Source organism: Herpailurus yagouaroundi, unplaced genomic scaffold, assembly GCF_014898765.1.
Source record: "Herpailurus yagouaroundi ecotype Mexico unplaced genomic scaffold, PumYag 100, whole genome shotgun sequence".
Lineage (NCBI taxonomy): Eukaryota > Metazoa > Chordata > Mammalia > Carnivora > Felidae > Herpailurus > Herpailurus yagouaroundi.
Window position 1 is genome coordinate 73,879,182 of NW_024412391.1, and position 18,709 is coordinate 73,897,890.

At 36.5% G+C, this 18,709-nt stretch overlaps 1 protein-coding gene and 1 long non-coding RNA gene across 2 annotated transcripts in view; one reads left to right on the forward strand and one right to left on the reverse strand.

Moving 5' to 3' along the window:
• The window catches only part of PCLO (piccolo presynaptic cytomatrix protein), a 417,562-nt gene that overhangs the window by 231,096 nt on the left and 167,757 nt on the right, over positions 1 to 18,709 (forward strand).
• Positions 12,130 to 14,823, reverse strand: LOC121028791 (uncharacterized). Its single transcript, XR_005789434.1, has 2 exons — positions 14,485 to 14,823; positions 12,130 to 12,523 (listed from the first exon to the last, which is right to left on the reverse strand). It is a non-coding gene; the product is annotated as an uncharacterized LOC121028791 (long non-coding RNA).

Sequence of the window (18,709 nt, forward strand, 5' to 3'; positions counted from 1 at the left end):
ATCCCAAGATAATTTAGTAGACACTCTCCACCACTATTAAAATGGTCATTATGTTTTCTGTGACTGTTGATAGTTATTGAATCGTCCCTTAAATTGGTAATGAGTCAGTGCTCTGGAAAATGTAGCACATAAGTAAGCAATCATAATTCCAGTGCACCATGCGCAGAAGGTAGCATAATTAGAGATTTACACCTTACAGCATGTGAAATCAAGTTAATTTTGTAGTGGTGAAAGATTGCCAATTGGGAAATATTTTATAGAAGCCTTGGAGGTCACTACAGTCTCTCTTTGCGGATCAATAATTATTATCAAAATGGAATAATTCACAGGTAGCCATAGTACCATAGTCAGCATGCCAGCGTACAAAGGCTGCTGAAAGGAAAGAGGGGAACTTTTTTTATTTTTTAAATTGTGTTTCTGTTTTAGGATAAGTTTTCATGTTAATCCTTGAAATGTTTTATTAACTTTATTATTCTACTTCAGACTGTCTGCATAACCCGTGTAACATTTTCTGATGAGGGAATATTGTCATTATCTCAGTGTGGCCTGGTACAGCTGTAAATGATGCCTTACCTTGAAGAAGGAATCAGTGGTAGATCATGAGTCCTAGCATCCAGTGTGCTAGTTCGGAAGCACCAGGTAAAAGCTAAATGAGAGGGGTGCCTGGGTGGCTCATCTGTTAAGCGACTGACTTTGGCTGAGGTCATGATCTCACAGTCTGTGAGTTCAAGCCCTGTGTAGGGCTCTGCGGCTCGGAGCCTGGAGCCTGCTTCAAATTCTCGGTCTCTGTCTCTCTCTACCCCTCCTCTGCTTGCACACACACTGTCTCTCAAAAATAAATAAATAAAACATCAAAAAATTTTTAAATTAATTGAGAAAGTGAGAGGTATCTGTGTTCATCTTCCAGTGTTCTGATCTGTTACTTTCTTAAACTATCAAGTTTTCATAGCCTTTAGGTTATGTCCATGCTTTTAAGTTACTTCTTTGTTTCTCTTTATGCTTACTGGCCATCAAGCCTTCTTTTTGCCTACATAAGAGTGTATAAGCAGAATATGTTTCGCTGCCGTAATACATTTTTCAAGCAGTAACTACAGAAAGAGCAGTTTTAAACTTGGCAATAATGACAACAGTGGAAGATTTAAGGAAGAGAAAAAGGAGGTCATCAGTACCTTTAAGCATTTTCTTTTCTCCTAGGAAAATAGTCAAGGAAACGTAATGTTAAATGAAGCCACACACTAGTTAAGAAGTATAACTGTATTCTTACACAGCAGTGTGTCTTTCTAATGAAAATACAGAATTTAGAAATATAATTGTCTTACTTCTGAAACCATTATCTTTAGTTTCACTTTAACCTTTATCCTCTTGTAGTAAACATGTGACTTTATAACACTGAAGTATCAAAATGTCATATTTCTTTAATCCTTTAAAGCAAATTAATCACATATATTATTCACTGATGGTTTTGTCACGGTCTAAGCCTCCATAGATCCTTAAAGACAACCTCTCTTCTGTTTATATGTCAAGCTTGGCAAATCAGGGCCTTATGTGATTTCCAAGGCCATGGTTCTTAAAAGTCCTTATCATTGGCATTGCTGTCCAACTAGAATTTAAATGTGTCTGTACAGATAAAGGGGTTAACTTTGTTTGGATGGACTGTATAACTCAAATGGTCCCTCGCAAAGCTCTCAGATCTTGAATATGACACAGACCTATGTTCATATGATTAAGAAAGTAGAATACCTCTCATTATTCTGATCTCTTCCAGCAGGAAGAACAAAACACAATTGAAGTTTTCAATAAATTATCTGGCCACACTGTAATGTATCCTTCAGTGTGTATAATACTTTGTCACTGAAACATGAAAGCAAAGTTTGGGTGCCACTGGTTAATTGCAAACAATGGAGTCTATTTGTCCCTAAGTAACAGTATGGCTGGTTTAAATTTGTAAAAATTGGAAAAAAGGAAAAACTGTCAATTTTTTTCACACTCACCTAGCATTGAGCATGTCAAATATGCAATGGAATGCTATTGCCAAAATTAGACAAAGTTTCCAAAAGCATATCAGAGCCTAATTACTCATGTGAGAAGTACATTTTATCATATTCTAATTAACTATACAAAATCTTTTGAGTGGTTCAGGGAGTTGATGCAGTTTAGAAGGTTGAAGATTTTGATTTTCTACTATAGAAATAATATAGACACGTAAAAAAATGTGGCTGGTTCAGTTTATTATAAAATGAGGCATAGTTTGTTTTTGTTTTTTGCAAATGCAGAAAATTATAGCTAGGTTTTAATATCCACTACCATGAGCTACAACTTTAAAACATAATTTTAACAAAAACATATACATTCCAGAAGTAAAAAAAAAAAATAAGCGTTTATTTTGAGAGAGACAAGCACACACATGAGCAGGGAAGGGGCAGAGAAAAAGGGACAGAGAGAATCCCAAGCAGCCTCTGTGAGGTTAGAGAAGAGCCCAATGTGGGGCTCAATGTGGGTCATGAAATCATGACCTGGACCGAAATCAAGAGTCAGACCAACTGAGCCACCCAGGCTCCCCAGAAGTAAAACTGTTTTAAAACGTGTTTAGATTTTGTTCATATCTCAGATTTGGGGAGTAATAATATATCCTGTTTTTTTTAAATGAGGTGAAATTCACATAACATAAAATTAACCATTTAAAAGTGAATGATTTAGTGGCATTTTGCATACACAAAATTGTGCAACCAGGACCTCTATCCAGTACCAACAACTTGTAATCAAACCAAACATAACCTCCTTACCTGTCCTTGTCTATTAAGCACATACTGTCTCTTCCTTCTTCCCTTCAACTTGGGCAACCACCAGTTTGTTTTCTATCTGTATGGTTTTACCTGCTCTGCACAGAATCATGTAATAACCTTTTGTCTCTAACTTCTTTCACCTCAAATAATGTTTTCCAGGGTCATTTGGTTGTAGTATGTGTCAATATTTTATGTCTAAATTATCCTGGATTATGTATGCCACAGTTTGTTTTTTTCATTAATCTGTTTATGGATATTAGGGTTGTTTCTACATTTTGACTATTAAAACAGTACTGCACTGACCATTAATGCATGAATATTTGTTTGAGTACCTGTTTTCAGTTCTTTTAGCTATACACCTAGGAGTGGAATTGCTGGGTCATATGGTAATTCCATATTTAACTTTATAAGGAATTATCAAACTCTTTTCCACAGTAGGTAGAACATTTTATATTCCCCTCAGGACTTTATGAAAGTTCTAATATTTCTTTATCCTTCCAATATTATTATCCATTTATCATCATTATCATTTCCATCCTAGTAGATATGAATTAGTATCTCATTATGATTTTAATTTGCTAATGACCAATGATAATTGAGCATCTTTTCATGTACTTAGTCATTTGTATTTCTTATATGGAGAAATGACTGTTCAAATTTTTTGCCCATTTTTTAATTAGGCTTTTTGTCTTTTTGTTGTTGAGTTACAAGTCTTTTTTATATATTCTGGACACTAGACTATTATCACATGTATGATTTGCAAGTTTTTCCCACATTCTATAGGTTTTTTTTTTCATTTTCTTAATAATGACCTTGGATGCACAGAAGTTTGAAATTTTTGATGAAGTTTCATTTATCTATTTTTCCTGTTTTTGCTCATGCTTTTGATGTCATATCTAACAATCATTGCCAATTCCAAGGTCATAAAGATTTATTTCCATGTTTTCTATTAACAGTTTTATGGTTTTGGCTTTTTTATTTAGGTAGTCATTCAGTTTTGAGTTAAGTTTTGAATAGGGTATAAGGTAGGTGTCCATTTCCATTCTTTTGCATATGGATATATACCACCATTTGTTGAAGAGATTATTCTTTCCCTATTAATGGCTTTTGAACCCTTGTCAAAAATCAATTAACCATAGATGTGTTTATTTCCACACTCTCAATTCCATACTATTGATTTATTTTTGTTCTTATGCCAGTACCGCACTGTTTTGATTACTATAGCTTTCAAGTTGTACTGAAATAACAAAGTGTGGGTCCTCCAAATTTGTTTTTTCTCTTTCAATATAGTTTTGGCTGATGGAGGCTCTTTGAAATTCCATATGAACTTGATGATCACCTTTTTTATTTCTGCAAAAGAAGGCCACTGGGGTTTTTATAGGGTTTTCAGTGAATCTTTTGATCACTTTGGGTAGTATTGTCATCCTAACCTTATGATAAGTCTTCCAATCCATGAACATAGGATATCTTTCCATTTATTTAGCTATCTTTTTTTGTTTGTTTTTCAGCAATTTTTTTTTTAAATTTTTAGTATAGTAAACAGTGTACTATTAAGTCTTGCCTTTTTGGTGAAATTATTCCTACGTACTGTATTCTTTAAATGCTGGTATCAATGTAATTGCTTTGTTGATTTCCTTTTCATATTGGTCTTTGCTGGTATATATAGAACCACCACAGACATTTTTCCATTTATCTTGTGCCCTGCAAGTTTGCTATATTTACTTATTAGCTCTTAGTTTCTTTGTGCATTCTTTGGTATTTTCTATATATAGAATCATGCCATCTGTAAATGGAATTGTTTTACTTCTTCCTTTCCAGTTTGTTTGCCTTTTATTTATTTGTCTTGACTAACTTCTCTGGCTAGATCCTCCAATATAAAGTAGAATAGCAATGTTAAAACTAGGCTTCCTTATCCTGTTCCTGATCTCAGGTTAAAAGCGTTCAGTCTGTGGTTTTTCTTATAAATTATCTTTATCTTGTTAATGAAGTTCGCTTCAGTTCCTAATTTTGTGAGTGTCTTTACCATGAAAGCATGATGGATTTTATCAAAAAATTTTTTTTCTATATCAATTGAAATGATCATACTGTTTCTTTCCTTCAGTTTCTGGATTTGCTGTATCACTTTGACTTTCACCTTGTAGTATGTTATCTCACACTGCAGTCTTGGGATAAATCTTACTAGGTTATTCTCTTAACATGCTATTGTATTGGACTTAGTTTAGTAGTACTTTGCTGAAGAATTTTGCATCTGTCTTCATATATGATATTGGTCTATAGTTTTCTGTGGTATCTTTGTCTTACGTTGGTATCAAGGTAATATTCACTTCATAAAATAAATTAAGAAGTGCTTACTCTTGTGTTTTGGGAAGCATTTCAGGAAGACTGGAGTTCATTATTCTTTGTGATAGAATTAACCACTGAAACCATCTGACCCTGGGCTCTTTTTGTTGTGGCTGGGAGATTTTTGTTTACTGATTCAATCTCTTTTTATAGATCTCATTATAGATTTGTTCAGATGTTTTCATTATTTTCTTGATTCAGTTTTAGTAATTTGAATATTTCTAGAATTTCTCCATTTGGATTTTGCCTAGGTTATTTAATTTGTGGGCATGTAACTGTTCACAGTAGTCTCTTATTTTTTATTTTTTTTTTAAGTTCTGTAACTTTGCTAGTAAGTCCCCACTGTCATTTCTGCTTTTGTTTCCTCTATTTTTCTTTTTTTTTTTTTTAATATGAAACTTACTGTCAAATTGGTTTCCATACAACATGCAGTACTCATCCCAACAGGAGCCTTTCTCAATACCCATCACCCACCCTTCCCTCCCCTCCCTCCCACCCCCTCATTTGTTCTCAGTTTTGAAGAGTCTCTTGTGTTTTGGCTCCCTCCCTCTCTAACCTCTTTTTTTTCTCATTCCCCTCGCCCATGGTCTTCTATTAAGTTTCTCAGGATCCACATAAGAGTGAAAACATATGGTATTTGTTTTTCTCTGTATGACTTATTTCACTTAGCATAACATTCTCCAGTTCCATCCACGTTTCTGCAAAAGGCCATATTTCATTCTTTATCATTGCCAAGTAGTATTCCATTGTGCATATAAACCAAAATTTCTATATCCATTCATCAGTTGATGGACATTTAGGCTCTTTCCATAATTTGGATATTGTTGAGAGTGCTGCTATAAACATTGGGGTACAAGTGCCCCTATGCATCAGTACTCCTGTATCCCTTGGGTAAATTCCTAGCAGTGCTATTGCTGTGTCATAAGGTAGATCTATTTTTAATATTTTGAGGAACCTCCACACTGTTTTCCAGAGTGGCTTCACCAGTTTGCATTCCCACCAAAAGTGCTAGAGTGTTCCTGTTTCTCCACATCCTCACCAGCATCTATAATCCCCTGATTTGTTCATTTCAGCCACTCTGACTGGCGTGAGGTGGTCTGAGTGTGGCTTCAATTTGTATTTCCCTGATGATGAGCGATGTTGAGCATCTTTTCATGTGCCTGTTGGCCATCCAGATGTCTTCTTTAGAGAAGTGTCTATTATTGTGTTCTGCCCATTTCTTCACTGGATTCTTTGTATTTTGAGTGTGGAGTTTGGTGAGCTCTTTAAAGATTTTGGATACTAACCCTTTGTCCGATATGTCATTTGCAAATATCTTTTCCCAATCTGTTGGTTGCCTTTTAGTTTTGTTGTTTGTTTCATTGCCAGTGCAGAAGCTTTTTATCTTCATGAGGTCCCAATAGTTCATTTTTGCTTTTAATTCCCTTGCCTTTGAGGATGTGTCATGTAAGAAATTCCTGCAGCTGAGGTCAGAGAGGTTTTTTCCTGCTTTCTCCTCTACGGTTTTCATGGTTTCCTGTCTCACATTCAGGTCCTTTATCCATTTTGAGTTTGTTTTTGTGAATGGTGTAAGAAAGTGGTCTAGTTTCATTCTTCTGCATGTTGCTGTCCAGTTCTCCCAGCACCATTTGTTAAAGAGACTGTCTTTTTTCCATTGGATGTTCTTTCCTGCTTTGTTAAGGATTAATTGGCCATACTTTTTTGGGTCTAATTCTGGGGTTTCTATTCTATTCCATTGGTCTGTGTGTCTGTTATTGTGCCAATACCATGCTGTCTTGATGATTACAGCTTTGTAGTAGAGGCTAAAGTCTGGGATTGCGATGCCTCCCGCTTTGGTCTTCTTCTTCAAAATTACTTTGTCTATTTGGGGTCTTTTGTGGTTCCATACAAATTTTAGGATTGCTTGTTCTAGCTTCAAGAAGAATACTGGTGCAATTTTGGTTGGGATTGCATTGAATGTGTAGATAGCTTTGGGTAGTATTGACATTTTAACAATATTTATTCTTCTAATCCATGAGCACGGAATGTTTTTCCATTTCTTAATATCTTCTTCAATTTCTTTCATAAGCTTTCTATAGTTTTCAGCATACAGGTCGTTTACATCTTTGGTTAGATTTATTCCTAGGTATTTTATACTTCTTGGTGCAATTGTGAATGGGATCAGTTTCTTTATTTGTCTTTCTGTTGCTTCATTATCACTGTATAAGAATAAAACTGATTTCTGTACATTGATTTTGTATCCTGCGACTTTACTGAATTCATGTATCAGTTCCAGTAGACTTTTGGTGAAGTCTATCAGGTTTTCCAAGTATAATATAATGTCATCTGCAAAAAGTGAAAGCTTGACTTCATCTTTGCCAATTTGGATGCCTTTGATTTCCTTTTGTTGTCGGATTGCTGATGCTAGCACTTCCAACACTATGTTAAACAACAGCGGTAAGAGTGGACATCACTATCGTGTTCCTGACCTCAGTGGGAAAGCTCTCAGTTATTCCCCATTGAGTATGATATTAGCTGTGGGCTTTTCATAAATGGCTTTTATGATGTTTAACTATGTTCCTTCTATCCCGACGTTCTCAAGGATTTTTATTAAGAAAGGATGCTGAATTTTGTCAAATGCTTTTTCTGCAATTGACAGGATCATATGATTCTTATCTTTTCTTTTATCAATGTGATATATCACATTGATTAATTTGTGAATGTTGAACCAGCCCTGCAGCCCAGGAATGAATCCCACTTGATCATGGTGAATAATTCTTATATGCTGTTGAATTTGATTTGCTAGTATCTTATTGAGAATTTTTGCATCCATATTCATCAAGGATATTGGCCTGTAGTTCTCTTTCTTTGCTGGGTCTCTGTCTGATTTTGGAATCAAAGTAATACTGGCTTCATAGAATGAGTCTGGAAGTTTTCCTCCCCTTTCTGTTTTTTGAAACAGCTTGAGGAGGATAGGTATTATCTCTGCTTTAAATGTCTGGTAGAATTCCCCTGGAAAGCCATCTGGTCCTGGACTCTTATTTGTTGGGAGATTTTTGATGACTGATTCAATTTCTTTGCTGGTTATGGCTGTGTTCAAGTTTTCTATTTCTTCCTGTTTGATTTTTGGAAGTGTGTGGGTGCTTAGGAATTTGTCCATTTCTTCCAGGTTGTCCAGTTTGTTGGCATACAATTTTTCATAGTATTCCCTGATAATTGCTTGTATTTCTGAGGGATTGGTTGTAATAATTCCATTTTCATTCATGATTTTATTTATTTGGACCATCTCCTTTTTCTTTTTGAGAAGCCTGGCTAGAGGTTTACCAATTTTGTTTATGTTTTCAAAGAACCAACTCTTGGTTTCATTGATCTGCTCTACAGGTTTTTTAGATTCTATATTGTTTATTTCTGCTCTGATCTTTATTATTTCTCTTCTGCTGGGTCTGGAGTGTCTTTGCAGTTCTGCTTCTGTTTCCTTTAGGTGTGCTGTTAGATTTTGTATTTGGGATTTTTCCTGTTTCTTGAGATAGGCCTAGATTGCAATGTATTTTCCTCTCAGGACTGCCTTTGCTGCATCCCAAAGTGTTTGGATTATTTTATTTTCATAATCATTTTTTTCCATATATTTTCTAATTTCTTCTCTAGTTGCCTGGTTGACTCATTCTTTCTTTAGTAGGGTGTTCTTTAACCTCCATGCTTTTGGAGGTTTTCCAGACTTTTTCCTGTGGTTGATTTCAAGCTTCATAGCATTGTGGTCTGAAAGTGTGCATGGTATGATCTCAATTCTTTTATACTTATGAAGGGCTGTTTTGTGACCCAGTATGTGATCTATCTTGGAGAATGTTCCATGTGAACTCAAGAAGAAAGTATATTCTGTTGCTTTGGGATGCAGAGTTCTAAATATATCTATCAAGTCCATCTGATCCAATGTATCATTCAGGGCCCTTGTTTCTTCATTCATCCTGTGTCTAGATGATCTATCCATTGTTGGAAGTGGAGTATTAAAGTCCCCTGCAATTACCACATCCTTATCAATAAGGTTGCTTATGTTTGTGATTGTTTTATATATTTGAGGGCTCCTATATTTGGCTATAGACATTTATAATTGTTAGCTCTTCCTGATGGATGGACCCTGTGATTTTTATATAATGCCCTTCTTCATTTCTTGTAACAGCCTTTAATTTAAAGTCGTTTGTCTGATATAAGTATTGCTACTCCAGCTTTCTTTTGACTTCCGGTAACATGATAGATAGTTCTCCATCCCTCACTATCAATCTGAAGGTGTCCTCAGGTCTAATATGAGTCTCTTATAGACAGCAAATAGGTGAGTCTTGTTTTTTGAATCCATTCTGGTACCCTATGTCTTTTGGTTGGAACATTTAGTCCATTTACATTCAGTGTTGTTATCGAAAGAAATGGGTTTAGAGTCATTGTGATGTCTGTAGGTTTCATGCTTGTAGTGATGTCTCTGGTACTTTGTGGTCCTTGCAACATTTCACTCACAGAATCTCCCTTGGATCTCTTGTAGGGCTGGTTTAGTGGTGATGAATTTCTTCAGTTTTTGTTTGTTTGGGAAGTCCTTTATCTCTCCTTCTATTCTGAATGACAGACTTGCTGGATAAAGGATTCTCGGCTGCATATTTTTTCTGTTCATCACATTGAAGATTTCCTGCCATTCCTTTCTGGCCTGCCAAGTTTCAGTAGATAGGTCTGCCACTAGTCTTATGGGTCTCCCTTTATATGTTAGAGCATGTTTATCCCTACCTGCTTTCAGAATTTTCTTTTTATCCTTGTATTTTGCCAGGTTCACTGTGATATGTCATGCAGAAGATCGATTCAAGTTATGTCTGAAGGGAGTTCTCTGTGCCTCTTGGGTTTCAATGCCTTTTACCTTCCCCAGATCAGGGAAGTATGCCGCTATGATTTGTTCAAGTACATCTTCAGCTCCTTTCTCCCTCTCTTCCTCTTCTGGAATTCCTATTATATGGATATTGTTCTGTTTCATTGCATCACTTAGTTCTCTAATTCTCCCCTCATACTCCTGGATTTTTTTTATCTCTTTTTCTCAGCTTCTTCTTTTTCCATAATTTTATCTTCTAATTCACGTATTCTCTCCTCTGCCTCTCCAATCCGAGCTGTGGTCACCTCCATTTTATTTTGCATCTCATTTATAGCATTTTTTAGCTCCTCTTTACTATTTCTTAGTCCCTTGATCTCTGTAGCAATAGATTCTCTGCTGCCCTCTATACTTTTTGCAAGCCCAGTGATTAATTTTATGACTATTATTCTAAATTCTTGTTCCATTATATTAAATCATTGTTGATCAATTCATTAGCTGTTGCTACTTCCTGGAGTTTCTTTTGAGGAGAATTCTTCCGTTTTGTCATTTTGGATAGTCCCTGGGATGGGGCAGAACTGCAGGGCACTTCCCCTGTGCTGTCTGAAGTAACTTGTTTTGGTGGGCAGGGCTGCAGTCAGACCCGATGCCTGTCCCCAGCCCACCGCTGGGGCCACAGTCAGACTGGTGTGTACCTTCTCTTCCCCCCTCTCAGGGGCAGGACTCACTGTGGAGTGGTGTGGCCCCTGTCTGGGCTACTTGCACACTGCCAGGCTTGTGGTGCTGCTTTGATGGGATCTGGCATATTAGCCGGGGTGGATCTGCAAGGTGCACAGGGGCAGGAGGGGCAGGCTCAGCTCGCTTTGCTGTCAGTGGTCTCCTGCAGGAGGGACCCTGCAGCAACTGGGGGGGAGGCAGACCCATGGGAAGGATGAATCCACATAAGCACAGCGCTGGGTGTTTGCACGGTGCAAGCAAGTTCAATGACAGAACTGGTTCCCTTTGGGATTTCTGCTGGGGAATGGGAGAGGGAGATGGTGCTTTTCAGGGCCTTTGTTCCCTGCCAAGCTGAGCTCTGTCTTCTGGGGCTCAAGAACTCTCCCTCCGTGTCCTCTCGCCCTCCTGCTCTCTGAGCAGAGCTGTTGACTTTTAACATTCCACATGTTAAGTCCTAATGGCTGTCAGAACACACTCCATCCGGCCCCTCCACTTTTGCAAGCCAGATTTCGGGGCCCTGCCTTGCGGGGTGCGTTCCCCCACCACCATCCTGGCTCCCTCCTGCCAGTCTGTGTAGTACTCACGACCTCTCCGCCCTTCCTACCCTCTTCCATGGTCCTCTCATCTACACTTGGCTCTGGAGAGTCCATTCTGCTAGTCTTCTGGTGTTATCTGGGTTATTTAGGCAGGTGTGGGTGGAATCTAATTGATCAGCAGGATGAGGTGAGCCCAGCGTCCTACACCGCCATCTTTTTCTTTAGTTCTAGGTTTTTGGTCCTCTCTTTTCTCTTTGTCAGTCTAGTTAAAATTTTGCCTACTCTCCTGATCTTTACAAAGAACCCATTTTTGATGTTGATTCTATTTTGTTACATATGCTCTATCTCTACTCTAAACTTTATTAAGTTTTCTTTTTCCAGCTCTAGATTTAGCCTGTTCTTTTCAGAGTTCCTTAGATGTCAAGTTAGATTATTGATTTGAGATCTTTTTTTTCTTTTTAATGTATGCATTGCAGCTATAAATTTTTCTTTAAGAATTGCTTTCACTGGATCTCATGCTTTGGCATCTTGTTTTTATTTCATTCATCTTAAAATATTTTCTAATTTCCTCTCATTCCTTTTGGAATTCATTTCTTGTTCAAAAGTATATTGTTAATTTTTACATATTTGTGACTTTTTTTTTTTTTAGTTTTCCTTTATTGATTTCTATCTTCATTTCATTGTGGTCAGAATAAATACTTTGTATCATTTCTATAACTTTAACACTTCGGAGGATTGCAGTCTAAGATATGGTCTATTTGGAGAATATTTCAAGTACACTTGAGAAAGTGTGTATTTTATTGTTGTTGGGTGAAATGTTCTATATGTGTCTATTAGGTAGATCTGATAGGCTTAAGATTTTTCAAGTCTCCTATATCCTAGTTGATTTTCTATCTAGATATTGTATGTGAACTGGAATTTGAGCTGTGAGTATACAGTAAGCAAAAAACACAGTACTTTATTACTAAATGGTAACAGTCTCTTTCTTCTATAAGCATTCCCCTCTTTGCATTAAGATTTTTGTTACGTGCCAAAGTCCGAAAAAAGTTGATTCTGTCAGCTTGCCAACTTAATGGCTGACTTTATGATATCAAGTCAATCCAGTCATAGCATAGGATTTTAGTTTACAATTTGCCCTGTCTTAATTGAAATCAAATTTCATTTTTAGTATAAGGATAATAAGAATAATTGAGAGTTTACCCATTTCATTTTTGGCTTCATGGGAAGAAGTAAATTCCATTAAACTTGTTTTTTTGCAGGTATGAATCTTTAACATTCAAAACAAGTATGGCATATATGTTGGGGAGCTTTTCTTTTTTCTATTTTTTTCTCTAGAAGACAATATTTAGTTATACAACCACATTTGTTCTTTAAAATAAGAGGAATTATAACATTAGCAACTACCATTTAGTGAGTAGTTCATATCCAAGTAACTACTAAGTACTTGAAACAAATAAGCTTGTTTTATCTTATATCAAACCAATGAGTTATAGGTATTTGAACTTCAACTGACAGTGAAAATCTGAGAAAAAGAAGACTAACTTGTTTAAGGTCATACTGAACAAGTTGCATGTCATGATTAATTGAGTTTCTGAGTCTAATTTTTTTAAATATACCAGGCCTCTTTCTGGTCATTATATGGTCTTACCTACTCCCCCCCCCCCCACCCCTGCAATGAATCATTATTAGATTAGATTAGATAGTGAAATCCATAGATCTTAACAAAAATATTTTATAAATTAATTATTAATATTTCCCCCCTAGGGAAAAAATGAAGCAGGTAGACAGAGGTAGATATAAATCTAGAGATCTGGAGTTTGTAGGCAACATAGCATATAATTTTTTTTTCCAGACATATTCCATAGTTGTTGGAAGCTTTGACTCTATCATACTGTAGAATAGAAAAGCTAACTGAAATTTTGAAAGCTTATAATTTAATATTAGAACACATACTTGTCAAGTATTTCATAAGTTTAAGAAAGCAATCATTATATGACTTTTATTTTATAATAAGTAAAAATGAACATTTTCAGGCTGAATCACTATACTACCATTAAATTAAATCTGTGTTACATTTATCTCAGCGTTTTGGTTGCCAATCTACATAGATAAATAATTAGATTATTTGAGGTAGAAATGGATAAGTATATGAATGGATCCATGCATAGCTTAATTTAATTGATATACTAACATGAGTTTTGTTTATAATATTTACCTTGCTAAAAGTGCATTATTTGCTTAAGATCTTTCAAGAAAAACAAACCCAACTAAAGGAATTTCAGTCATTAAATTTATGAATGAAAATCATTAGCTACCTATGAATGTCACAAGGAGTTTCAGTGCCTTTGAATGACCATTATAAAATCTGGTCATCTCTATGCAATACCTAAATAATTTTGCTCATGAATATAATGAGAGTACTTTGTAAAATTACCATTTTAATATTTCATATGCAAAGACAACTCACAGTAGTAGCTACTTTCTAAGAAATGTCATGCTCTTAATTGGTCAGTGAGGTGAATATGTGGAATGATTTCAGAGGGGTACTGGACAATTACATGACAACACATGATATGCCATCATTAGCTTTATTTCTCTGAGTAATGAAGAACCCACCCCTCCCAGCAACCTATTAAAGTTTCTGTGTGCCTAAGATGGACCCAATTTTAAACTTTCCTAGAAAAAAATTCACTCATATATAAAGAATCACCAAAAGATCAGGCCAAGGATCATTTGGCCTTGGCCTTATTTTGACAAGATAAGACCTCAGAATTTAGATTTCTCATGTGATCTTCAAGTACAAATCATTATATATTTTTGTGTGTATTTAAAAGGCGTAATTCTTCAATGTCAACATTTAAAATATATCACAGTTTTGTAAAGTTATTGGGAATATTTTTGTTATTTCTTATATATCCAGAATGTAAAAAAAAAAAAAAAAAAAAGAAAAGAAAGAAAAGAAACAGCCTGGGCCTCTCATAAGTGCCACTAAGCCCTGTATTTGTTAATTTACCCATGCATATAAGGTGAGGCTGTGAGGGCTGGAAACCATTCAGGTGATAGAAAGGTTTAAAAAGCTATTTTCTTAAATGCTTGTTCTTTCTCTAAGTACCCAGTGTGAGGAACACTTAAAATAATTTTCACTGAAAAATCTAACATTCTAGAAAATTGAAACCCTCAGGATACATTTAAAAAGGTAAAGCTGCTAAGATTTAACCTTTTCCCTTGGTGTTTAACAACCTATAAATTATCATTATTTCTTGAAGCACGTTAAAGACCAGTCCAGTCTCACCTGGTAGGAAGGAAGGAAGATGGAAGGAATAACCCAGAGAGCGTCCTGCCAACTCTGTCCTGAGTCATTCTTGGCTTGTGAATCAGGGCTTTAGATCATAACCCCAAAAGGCAAGGTGAAACCAAACAGCGAAGAATTTGTACATGTAACACATCCTCTCCGGGGACAACTTGTCAGAGTGGATGTTTAAAGAATGTGAGACTGAACCATTGGAAAGATAAACAGGCATATATTCAGGTGCTCAGCAATGTAGAAAAGTCAGTTAAGCGTCTTATTTATTGCTGTGTGACAAATTACTCCAAAATTTATTAAAAAAAAAAAAAAGTAGGCAAGAAAACAAAATGAACCTGTTTGTTTTTCTCTCCAAGAATACATTTGCACCAACAGTATAATCCAGCATGTTTTATCTGGAAGCATAACTGTTATGGGTTCCATTTGTGTGTAATAAACTGATATCTCCCCATCAAAAGTCCTGATACATCCTGAGTAATTTCCCAATCTGTGAGGATGATGATCTAATACCTGGCTTCCTGTATTTACCTTCTAAAAGCTCATCCCAGTGCTTATTACTTTTCGGACATATTGTCTATACTCTCCTACAGTTGTTCTCTGACCTGAAGTTAGCTGAAAATTATCTAACTTAGACATCACACATATACTATCATGTCAACTCTCTATCTCAGTGCTTGCTCACCTAAGTTTACCTCTGTTGTACTCCACTGGAATTTCTCCTTTGTTTGTTTATCAGCCTTCCTATCTCTGCCATTCTCAATCCAAGCCTTGTCACAGAAGCAGCCCTCTTGCCATCTGTCTAATCTCTTCCCCAACCCCGGCAAGGAATTTGCCCTGAATGAATCTAAATATATGCCTCCTTTTCTGAATTTGGCTTATTGAGCACATCCAGAGGAAGACATGTATACAGGAATATTGAAATAAAAGTCAGAGCCTGCTACCTCAATCAGACCCTCCCAGTGCCAAAACCTGCAAGATTTAAATACTGCTCTTCCTTTCTGATAGTAGATAATCATAGTAGATAAATATACTTTCTACATCACAGGGAAGGCACAAGCTTATGACAACCTTCAGCCATCAAATGTATAATCATGTTACGTCCTTTCACAGTATCCTTGACTCTGCCCTCTTCCGTATCTTTCACGTGCAGTCCGTCCTAAAGTTCAATTTATGTTATGTTGCTGACAGCTCCTCAAATGATTCACAGTCATTGCTATATTCTGGTATTTATGCCTTTGTGGAATCCCCTCTGTATGAGTACGGGCTGCACTTAATAACTTGCTTCTAATGAACAGAACATGGGCGGGGGGGGGGGAAATGGGACGTCACTTCCAAGATGCGGTTACACAATACTGTTACTCCCATCTCACTCGCACTGTCTCTGGCATGAGCTGCTTGCTTGCTTTGATGAAGCAGAAGCTGCCAGGTTGTGAGCTTCTCCGCAGAAGCCACCATGGAAAGGAGCAAGGGAGGCTGAGAAGGAACGGAGACCCCCAGTCCAACAGCTCCCTAGTAAATGCCAGCACCCCCCCTGATGTGGGAAGTAGATTTTTCCCTACTCAGGCCCTCCAGTCATACCGGAGCCTCACCTGGCAACCTGATTGCATCCCATGGGAAACCCTGAGCAGAAAAACAGCTAAGCCACGACCTACAGAATATGTTTGGTAACAAGTGGTGTTTCTAAGCCACTAAATTTTGAAAGGATTCGTTATGCAGAAATACATAACTATTATCTAAAATGCTTTATTTAGAGCATGATTCTGGAGCCAGACTGCTCAAAACTCCTCATTTCCTCAATTCGCATACTGTCTGCCACCTTCCAGCGGTGTGAACTGGGGGAAGTTGATTAACTTCACTATGACTAAATGTCCTCACTTATAACCTGACGATAATAATAGTGTCTACCTTTTAAGATCACTGTAAGCTGAAATGAGTTAATAACAGTGAAACCCTAAGAACAAAGTCTAAAATTCTTTGTATTCTATGTACTATTAATGTCCCTTAGTATCCCATGACGACCCTGCTACCACTCTGGTATCAAAGGTGCATTTTTTTTTTTTTAACCACTGAAACAGCTCTTAAGTTGTTTTGCTCGTTTCATCTTCATTCTCATCGTATTCATTCTGCACTGCAGCCCAATAGAGCTTTTCATATGTACACTTCACCGGGCAGGTTATTTCTCTGCAGTAAGCTTTTCATTGAAGTTATGTTGTATTTAGAAACAATCAGTGTGGCTCGCAGGGACCTGCCCACCTTTCTAGACCCATCTCTCGACATCCTCTCCCCTGCATCTGTACTCTAAACCAGTTTAGCTTAATGAATATCCCTCATCCTCACCTGACTCTGGGCCTGTATATGTGCAGTACCTTCTCTGATTGCCCACATGTCATGAGGCATAGCACATTTATAATTAATATTTTACATATAGTGTTTGTATTTCTCTCTCACGTGAGAGGGGCCATATGGCTCATGTTCATTACTGTTTTCCCAAGGTCAAAAGCAATGCTTGAATAATACAGTAGTAGCTGCTCAACAGATATTAGCAGAATGAATGGTGGCCTGGACTAATGCAAAGACTTGGCTTCGGAAGTAAAAATGTAAGGAAAGATACAGGTAAGTGTTAGAAATAATGTAGAACTGGCAAAGCCTTTAAATTCCTTTAAATTCTATGAAAGAGAGATACACAGCAATAATGTTAACATGGGCTGTCCATTAAAATACAAACCTTACGTTATAAAATATATGCTGTCTGTGAAAAACATTTTTTATATAAAAAATATGGCTAGTTACAACAGTCACATAAATATATACAAATACATGCATATACACAAATATAACAAGTAGAAAAAGAAAGCAGAGATTTTTTTCAAAATAGCATTTTGTAGGTAAAAACAGTACTCTTTCAATTGCTGTATCCAGTGCTCTTGCCTTGACCTTATTTTTAGTAATTTCTCTGTCACCTCCCAAACTGTTCTTCTTTCTTCCCTACCAGACATTGAGTTTTTCTACGTCTATCCCTTTCTCTGTAACCACACCTTCTGTTTTTCTTCTCTCCTAACTCTACTCCATACAGTTTTGATTTTTGCCATCTTCCCTTTTCCCATGAGAAAGACTTTCATGGAAACACAACAAAAATTTGCATAATAAATATATTACGAACACCTTTGTGTCGAAACTCCATCAGTAAGATTGTAAAAAGAGCCACAAGACTTGTAGAGTGTCCTTAGACTTGAAGTATCATGACCTAAGAGCAAATAACCTAGTAACTATAGTTTCACATAGGTGTTATCTTAGTATATTTGGGAAACGAAGTAGACTGGAAGTCTGAGACCAAGGATATGGTCTTGTGGGTAAGAAATTATCTACCACAGAAACCAGAATTCATGCATTTGACTTTAGGCTCTTTCTACTATTGGTAGTATTAAAATTTGGCCAAAACTACCTCCTAATAAATACATATTATGGTGTCATTTCTGTACATAGGCTCTCCTTGTCTATATAATGAAGTATAAACTTAACATGACATTCAAGGCCCTACATGGTCTGATACAACACTCTCTAGCTTCACCTCCAGGTACTGTTTTCTCCCTCCACATATACATGTTTCAACACGATACACTAGACTTTGTAGGCCCTGGGACATAACATGCAACCATATTTTAAACCTTTCACATGGGTTCTGCTGCCAAGAGATTACTCCTCTATAGACCTTACGGTTTCCTTCTTACCATTTAAAACTACTCCACAAGTTGTCTCCTCAGAGGCCTCTAGAGAGAGAGTTATATGAGATACAAACTCCTCCCTCTGCCCTCTCTAAGAACCACATATAAGCCTTTATTATAAAATTTATCATATCAAATCACAGCATGTGGTCAAATGTCTCTATTATTTTTCTAAGCTCTAAAAGCTTCCTAAAGGCAGAAATGATACCAGGATCTTTATGTTATCATGGCCTAGCATAGAACATGGCACATAATATGGACTTAGTAAAAATATTTATTGGATAGATGGACAGGGGACCAAAACCTAGAAGTCGCCAATCCCAAACAATCAAAGTACGCATTCAGTGTTAGACTCCTCCAAAATGTCTCCTGCTCATGTCATAAAATAATAGTAATTTCTTGAACATATTTTCTAGAAATTTGGAAATATATACACTGTTTAGAGAATGAAGATTGATAGTTTGAAAAACCAGATGAGTATTAAGTTTCAT